This window comes from Rousettus aegyptiacus, unplaced genomic scaffold, assembly GCF_014176215.1.
Source record: "Rousettus aegyptiacus isolate mRouAeg1 unplaced genomic scaffold, mRouAeg1.p scaffold_m13_p_12, whole genome shotgun sequence".
NCBI lineage: Eukaryota > Metazoa > Chordata > Mammalia > Chiroptera > Pteropodidae > Rousettus > Rousettus aegyptiacus.
The window spans coordinates 60,176,369-60,185,286 of record NW_023416287.1 but is presented as its reverse complement, the minus strand read 5'-3'; the positions used below and the strand labels follow the sequence as shown (position 1 = coordinate 60,185,286).

General features: G+C 36.2%; 1 pseudogene; it reads right to left on the bottom strand.

The window, feature by feature from the left end:
* Positions 1–8,537: 8,537 nt before the first annotated feature.
* On the bottom strand, positions 8,538–8,656 carry LOC118610525 (annotated as a pseudogene).
* Positions 8,657–8,918: the final 262 nt, after the last annotated feature.

Genomic DNA, 8,918 nt, shown 5'->3' with positions numbered 1-8,918 from the left:
ATGTGAGCAGAAGCTGCTGGAAATGATATGGACCCAGAATTTGTAGTCCAAATATATTTTATCCCACTTTTTAAAGTACATGCAACTTGGCCCTTCATTAAACCAGCAAAAAATAGGACCGCTCAGTTTTCAAATTCTTAGGGGAGGAAAAAAAAAAAACAGCTGTAATGTTTTGTGGGGGGAAAAAATCAATTTTTCTTTATTAACTGAACAGAAATAAGCATGAACCATTTAACTATACGAACATAGCAGAATCATAGATGCCAAATATCAGAGGCATAAATCCAAATCACTCTTTGAACGTATCAAGAACAAACATATCTTTGTTCATTTATTCAATAAGTATTTAATGAGTATTTACTATATGCAAAATCCTTCATTAACTACTCTGAGGGTGATGCCAAGGCAAATAAGGAACAATCCCTCTGCTCTGGAATTTTATAATGTTTTCATAGAGATAAGACAAACCTAAACATCTATAAGAATGGAAGAATTGTATATCATAGCACAATGTTATCAAATAATGTTTGTACCAGTTATCTCCTGCTATTACCACAAACTTACCCACTTAAAACAATGCACATTTATTATCTCATAGTTTCTGTGGGCCGGGAATCTGGGCACAATATAAGTGGGTCCTCTAATTCAAGGTCTCTCACAAGGATTCAATCAAGGAGTCAGCTCACTTATGTGCATGTTGTCAGGATTTCATTCATTCTGGCTTGTTGGATGGAGAGCTCATTCTCTTGCTGGCTATTGGCTGGAGGCTCCCTCAGATCCTTACAATGTGGCTTACCAAACATGGCAACAAGCCTACAAGGAAGAATGTCTGCTAACAAGACAGAAGTCATAACCTCTTGTAATGTGATCATGGAATTGGCATCCTCTCTAAACTGATATACCCAACTTGTTAGAAGCCAGATACTCAGGGTGAGGAGGTTACACAAGGCAGTAACTATCAGGAGATGGGGGTCATTAAAGGTCATCTTAGAAACTACTTACCACATGTTTAAATATGAAAAATAGCAAACATAAGTACTTTTAAAAAATGGCACTCATTCAAGTTTGGCCAACATTTTTTCCTTATTATATAAGGTGTTTAAAAACAGGAGAAAGTGTGAAAAATCTTAGTAATTTTTGCTATTCCCTAGTATTGGAAAAGCAAGGATCACAATTGCCCCAGAGGTGTCCCATGCAGGGAAAAAACAGGAAGGAAAGAATGGAGGAAAGAATGAGCCTCTATTGAGTACTGCTCAGGCCAGGCACTATGGAAGGCTCAGAAGCCACCGCCTGTCCAGACAGCTCAGCAAGAGCACCCCTGTGGACTTGATTAGGCAAAGCATCTACCAGACATAGAAAATGCAAGTGCTTTGTTGCTTCATTAGAAAAGTAAACATCTGTCTGGAAAATGACAGAGTCCAAGACACCTTCCAAAACCATCAGGCGATAGAAACCATCTGCCTTCTTAAACCTAGAGAGGTAGGCTCCGCCTAAAAAGGCATGTGTCTGAAAGTGCATAATTTAGAGTACTTATATTTTTGTTTCATCTTGCTATGTCTTCTATTTAAATGAGTCATAAGATACTCTTTCCCTTATAAACTTCTTCTTTGAAAATTGTAATTTCAAAGCGAGTCTCTCCATCTCATTTGCTGTTTTCAAGTGTTCCAGCACACATGCAATGAATTGGAGGTGGAGTTGAATGGATATGACAAACCATATCCACAAGTAGCAAGTCAAAAACAGCTACATCTCCTATGATATACAGTGTTAAGGGCCAAACTAAGTCAGTAACAAGGAGAAGAGAGAGGAGAGGACTAACTGGAGATCTTAGGAAATAGGATTTGGTAGCTGATTCAATATGTCCTGACTTTCTGGATTGAGCCACAAAGTGAATGAATGATAGTGCATTAACTAATGAAGTGCATATCTGAGAGGTACTGGTATTCCAGAAAAAGATGAAGTCCATCTGTATACCTTCTTGGAAGAATTTTGTAATTATCCTAGTTGTAACATGTAACTGATTTTCAGAAACACCTCAGGATCTGAGTCGCAGCTGTTATCATGGAAAGTTTGGCTGAGTGCCTCCTCATCCCCTTCACTCTCAAACCGCGGAGCCATTTTGGGTGGCTACTGGAATTCTTGTTTATGTTTTAGGATGATCACCCTTTTTTCAACCAGAATTCAGATGAGCTTAAGAAAAATGCATCCTTTAATGCCTGCTGGAATGTTACTTTTCATCCCATCCCTGACCTCAGATTTCCAGGACCCAGGGCTCCTGCAATTCTCATCCAAAGAGAAGTCTTGGACTCACTATGATCTTCAGCTCAGAGGATAAGCAAGAAGCCTGATAGACTCTGGGTCACACCTGGGCCCACGTTATTTATACAGCAGTATGTGGTGGTTCTGACAGAGGACAAGGAGAATGGGGAGTTTAGTGGGGAACTCTACACCTAAATCTTTAGGTCATTTTCCAAAGACTTGTTTTCTGGAGACAAGTTGCCTTGAGCTGGGTCAGACTATCCCTGGCCCAGTCAGTAACCCTATATCATCTGAAGAGCATCACACCACCCTCTCCTCTAGGAAAACAACGAGAATGGTTATTTAAAATGCTAGAAAGTAAATTAATTGCTCTCAAAATTGCATACTATTTTAACATTCCATGGCCATATTGGTTTTTTTTTTTTATTCTGACAAATGCTTAAAATTTTGTCAACACAGAGAACTGCAATCATGCCTTGTTATGCTGACATTATTCACACTTGCTAATGATTAACTCTCTTTGACACTGTAGTGCTGTAGACGGCAGAGTTGAACAAACAGCTTCAGGGGGCCCAGAAATGAGTTACACTAGACTGGGCCAACTGCCTTGGAAGAGCTCCAGTGCTATTTCCCTAGTTTAGACTTGTCCTACGGGGCATTTCCATTTGGGGACCCAAAGTTCTGGAATTCCTTCCTCTTCCTGGTTCAACAAAACTTTAATTTATTGACCTGCAGGGCATAGTGTAAGACATCTGTTAAATTTGGCATTTCCTTGACCTGTACGGAATTCTGTTGACTAAAAAAGGTTTGCCTTTTTTAATTCCAGGGTTTGTACTTACAATGTATGTGCATCCAGGCTGTGATCTAAAGGAGGTACCCTTTTATAAGCTCATAACAAAAACATGTAACCCCTCTGTATCAAAGCTGACCCTTATGGGTATCATTTCAATGTAGTTTTCTCTCTCAGTGAGACAGAACTTTGGATAAATAACCAAGAATCCTTTTTTTACTATACAAAGGAAAGAGAAAAACATTTATAGAACAGCAATTTTATGTGCTTCGCATGGAGAAAATCAGTCCTGCAAGAATGTGAGAAAATTCTTGTATACAAGCCAAACAATTATGTTATGAGTGCTGCCTAACAGCTCATGTTCACCTGGATGAAAAAGATTATGAAACATAAACAAGTTTTGGAACTAAAGAAAAGGGACAGAAGTGCTTACAAAACTCCCAATTTGCACCTTCTCCAGCCAACAACTGACAGCTGGGCAATGCTTGGCAAGTCTCAGGTACAGAGGAAAGAGGCTAAAGGTGGTGACACATTACCTACTCCAACTGAGAGATCTCATGGGTAAAACTTAATATTGCTGCATCTCTGATTTCCTATCTCCTGTTTTGCCATAATGTCCATGGGATTTAAGCTGAAAGAGGCCTGGGGTTAGATACCTATAGCCTCTCTGTCAGCTAAAGAGAAAGGTGGGAAACTTACACAAGAACTGGTAGTCTCCCAACTTCTTCCTTCGTTTTATCAAAATAAGCTCCCCTAACTTTTTTTTAAAAGCTAAGCTTTTATCCCAAATTGAGAGATTTCTTTTGTAGTATATCCAGATCTTAAGGGGAAATAATTTCAATTTGTTTATAGAAAATGTGGACATGCCCAGGGGCGATGATAAATTGAGATCTAGGTTTTACATGAGATATTTGAGCCTGCACATCTTACAACAACGCTAGACTACTTGCAATGCCTTTAATACAGACAATGTCCTCAGACCTTTCAAAGCTAGTGTGATTGAAAATCGTAGGCAGGAGAAGATTAAGCTGTTTAATCACGAATAGAAACAGATACATTTTCATCAAAGTTTAAGAGAAGCCAAGAAGTTTTTAAAAGATAGCAAAAAGTAGATTTATGACTACAATTGACCCTTGAGCAATGAAGGGGTAAGGGGCATCAACCCCCACATAATTGGAAATCTTCATATAACTTTTTACTCTCCAAAAATTTAACTATTAATAGCCTACTGTTGACTGGAAGCCTTACCAATAACATAAACAGTTAATTAACATATATTTTGTATGTTATATGTATAACATACTGTATTTTTACAATGAAGCAAGCTAGAGAAAAGAAAACTGTGATTAAGATAATAATAAGAAAGAGAAAATACATTTACAGTATTTATTGAAACAAATCTGCATGTAAGTGGATCTACATAGTTCAAACCCATATTGTTCAAGGGTCAATTGTATATATAAGAATTTCAGGAGTGAACGCATAACACACTACATGTAATGTGTTCATTATCCAATCATTTAAAATATTTAAATGATTTTTAATGAAGGTATTTTCTGATTTTTTTTTGCACCTAAGCATTGAAAGAGAACAAAATTATATATTCTTAAATTATATATTCTTAAATGAATGCATGATTATATATTTTCAATGTTTTCTAAAGTACAAGATAGAGTCCATAGGAAAAGAAGAATAAATAATAAAAAGTATTAATAAAAAGTATTAAACTTGTTAGAAGGTCAAAGATACTGCCACATTTTCTTTTAGATTTCCCTCAATGGCAATGAAACTGCATTGACTTGCTCATATTATTTTTTTCTAAGAACAACAGCAAAGATTGGGTGTTATCTATACAGATAGATAGTATGGTTAACTGCTACCTGTCCAGATTTGAATCATGAGATTGATTTTCATGGGCATCCTTCATTACACTAGAGTCAACCAGCAAAACAGAGCAGGACATTCTCTCTGTTTTCTGTGGGTTTTGCTGATCCAATGCAAACTTGTGCCAGGCACTTCTTAAATAGTTTAGCCTAAACATTGTAGCCACTTGCAGTGGTAAGATTTGAAGGCAAGAATTATCTGACTTTGAATTGTTTCAACTTTTTATGTTCTGTTCCAAATAGCAAGTTTTATGAGGGCACTGACTTGAGAACCTAGGTAGGATCAAGTTTAGGCTGCAAAAGAAATAAAAACAAGGAAGAATCTGACTGAGATAAAAATTTACATGAGGAAAAAATGTACATGAAAAATCCACAGTTGTGTTGTTTGCTAGAGCTGCCATAACACAAGCTGTGTTGCTTAAAACACAGAAATTGATCTTTTCACATTTCTGGAGGCTGGAAGTTCAAAACCAAGGTGTCCACAAGGTCGATTTCTTCCAAGATGTCTCCCCTTGGTTGTAGATGGCTGTATTCACCTTGTGTCTTCATATAGTCTCCCCTCTGTGTATCTGTGTCCTAATCGCCTCTCTCAGGAACCAGTCATATTGGATAAAGGCCAACCCTAATGATGTCATTTAAATTTAATTACCTCTTAAAACACTCCTATCTTCAAATGCAGTCACATTTGGAAGTACTGGTGCTTAGGACTTAAACATATGAATTTGGAAGGCATGCAGTTCAGCCCATAACAAAAGTTAAATATCCTAATATCCCCGTCAGGAACTACTGCAAGGAAGAAAGGATCACAGACACAAAAATTAAAGAACTGCATGTGATTTCTCTGAGGGATTCAACCCCCCATGCATGTAGCTAAAAGTTACCCGTGCTTAAGATGGAAACATTAAGTGCTTCCTCACTCCCCTCCCAAAAAAAGCCTGAATCCAATCCTTGAAATTATGTTAAAGAGTTTCAGAACTAAACAAGACCACAAAGAATCATGTTCCATCCTTCCTCCAAGAAACGGAGGTAAGTTTGTAGCTCTCCAGAGATACCTTCTTATGATCCATGGATGGCACCTAGCATAGAACCTGGCACGTAGTAAGCACCTTCAGTAAAGGTTAATTGTATTATACCTATCTGGTTTTAAATAGCATGTGCTTTGTAATCACAAATATTACAAATAAATTGTTTTACGAATTTGGAAAATCTATGTCTTCTCAGGATCAGATGACAAATGAATTTCAGTTTCCTTCTCTGCTTCCCCTTTTACTATTACTTTATTAAATAAACATGTATCCAGTGTCTACTGAATTCTAGGAACCATACCAGATACTGAAGACAGAGTCTATCCTAGAGGTTCTCACAGCTTAGAAGATAAAGCAGACATAAAAACACATGGGTAACCAAGTAATAGACAACTATAAGGTAGGTGTGATAGTTACCTTTATGTGTCAACTTTGGTGGGACACAGTGCCCAAATATTTAGCCTACCATTATTTTAGATGTTGGTATGAAGATGTTTTTTAGAGTGAATTAACATTTAAATTAATTGACTTTCAGTAAAGCAGAATACTCTTAATAATGTGGTTGGGCTGCATCCAATCAGTTAAAGGCCTTAATAAAACAAAGACTGACCTTCCCCAAGAAAGAAGGAACCCTGCCAGGAGATGGCCTTTAGACTCAAACTACCACTCTTCTCTAAATCTCCAACCTGCCAGCCTATACCACATAGGATATCAGATTTTGGACTTATCAGCCTCCACAATGGTGTGAGCCAATTGCTTAAAATAAATCTCTCTCTCTTTCTCTCCCTCTCTCTTTCTCTCTGTCTCTCCACCCCTTGATAACCCTGACTAATATAGTAGGCTTAATTGTTTTATCCACCCCAGAGTTACAGAAAGTTTCACAGAAGAACTGCTGTCTGAGTTGGATCTGTAGAATAGAATACTTTCCAAAACTAACTCATTATAAAACTGATAGAGGACTAAGCTAAGAGGTAGTATTTCTAAAACCATTTTCCATCAAGCAGTTAAATATTCTGGAATCCAAAGATCTCTACAAGAATCATTCTTAATTTTATGTTTCCATCTTGATAACCTTTATAAATATGAACATAAGTATATTTGGTATCACCTGGATAACTACATAATAATAGAGTGCTTTCATAAAATTTTAGCATCTCCAACTGCATTTATGTCTATGAAAAATTTGTAAGAAATGACAGTAAAACAGGATCTACAGTGACATCATGAGAGAATTTAGACACCACATGGCATAGCTGTACCAGATTGCCCTATAGTTAGATTAAAGAAAGCAGAAGTACATACATATAGACACACACACACACACACACACACACACACACACACACACACCATTCGTTCATATGTTTTTTAAAAGAAAAGATCTTGATATTTCAGAAAATCTAGAAAACAGTAGATTAAACTAATATAGTAATCCTTCATCCACAGATATCTGGAAACGCTGCATGAAAATTAAATAGCCAAGCTTCGAAAAAAGAAAAAGGGAAAGAAAGAAAGAAAGAAAGAGAGAGAGAGAGAGAGAGAGAGAGAGAGAAAGAAAGAAAAGGGGGAATGAAGAGAAAGAGAAAGAGGGAAGGAGGGAGGGAAAGATTTTAAAGAAAATGGTAAAGATATTGATTACTTACAGATTTAGTCTGGTCAAATAATCATTTTAAAATTTAAGGATAGCCACTAAAATAATGCAAACTAAATATTTAACAGAGGATAAAGGAAAGGGAAAGAAAGTAGGAAAGGTGGTAAAAAGAAATAAAGAAAAAGCAGACAGAAAGCATAAAATAACATGGTAGAAATAAATTTTAAACATCAGTAATCTCAATCGAATATATCAGACTTACCAGTTAATAGACAGAAACGCTCAGATTGGATAATTTCCATTCAAAAAAATACAGGGAATTGTAGAACAAGATATGACAAAAGAAAAGGCAGACTTCCAAAATGCAAAATGGCCATTCTACAGGAAACTAACTCATTTCTGCGCAAAAGAAAGAGGAACTGCTCTATATCAAAAGAGACCCAAGAGACCTACCAAAATAATACACTAATCTTGTTTATATTCTGATTCAAATTGCCAGCTGTAAGAAAGCATGAGAAAGTTGGAGGAATTAGATTATGGATTGAGTAATATATGATACCAAAGGATTATTATTAATTCTGTTGGACATGATAATGATATTTTTGCTGTATAAGAAAATGTTCACATTATTTAGAGATACATACAAATTACACAGGGTGAAATGACCTGACATCTGGGAAGTATTTTAAAATTCTTCTGCAAATGTGATAAAATCTTGATAATTGATGAATCTGATAGATGGGTATATGGATGTTCATTGTACTATATTCTCTACTTCTAAATAACTCTTTAAAAGATTTTAGTCTAACTATAAGCTGTTTTCAAAAAGCATTTCTAAAAGTCAATAAAACACAAAATTTGGGGGTTATTTATTTATTTATTTATTTATTTATTATTTTAGGTGAGGCAACCCTTGGTCAACCTCACAGATTGCAAGGACCTTGTCAGCCTACAATCCCTTATATTTTTTATTTTTTAAATATTTTTTAGGCCCACAGAACTTGGTCTTCCTACGTGGTCTCCTATCCAAGTACTAACCAGGCCCGACCCTGCTTAGCTTCCAAAATCAGACGGAATCAGGCTTGTTCAGGGTGGCATGGCCATAGACAAAAATTTTCAATAAAATGATAGAACACTAAAAAGATTGGAAAAACTATATTCATATTAGACAACTAGATCTTAAGGCAAAAAAAATTTCAAAAATTGAGAGAGCATAAAAGAGGTCATTACATATGATAAAAAAAAAAAATGATTAATGGGGAGTTGGATCCTGCGAATACCTCACTGATAACACCACCCCCAAAATATGAGGTTTTGAAAATTGATAAGCATGGTGGGAAATTTTAACACAATGTAGAAGGTCGAATGGT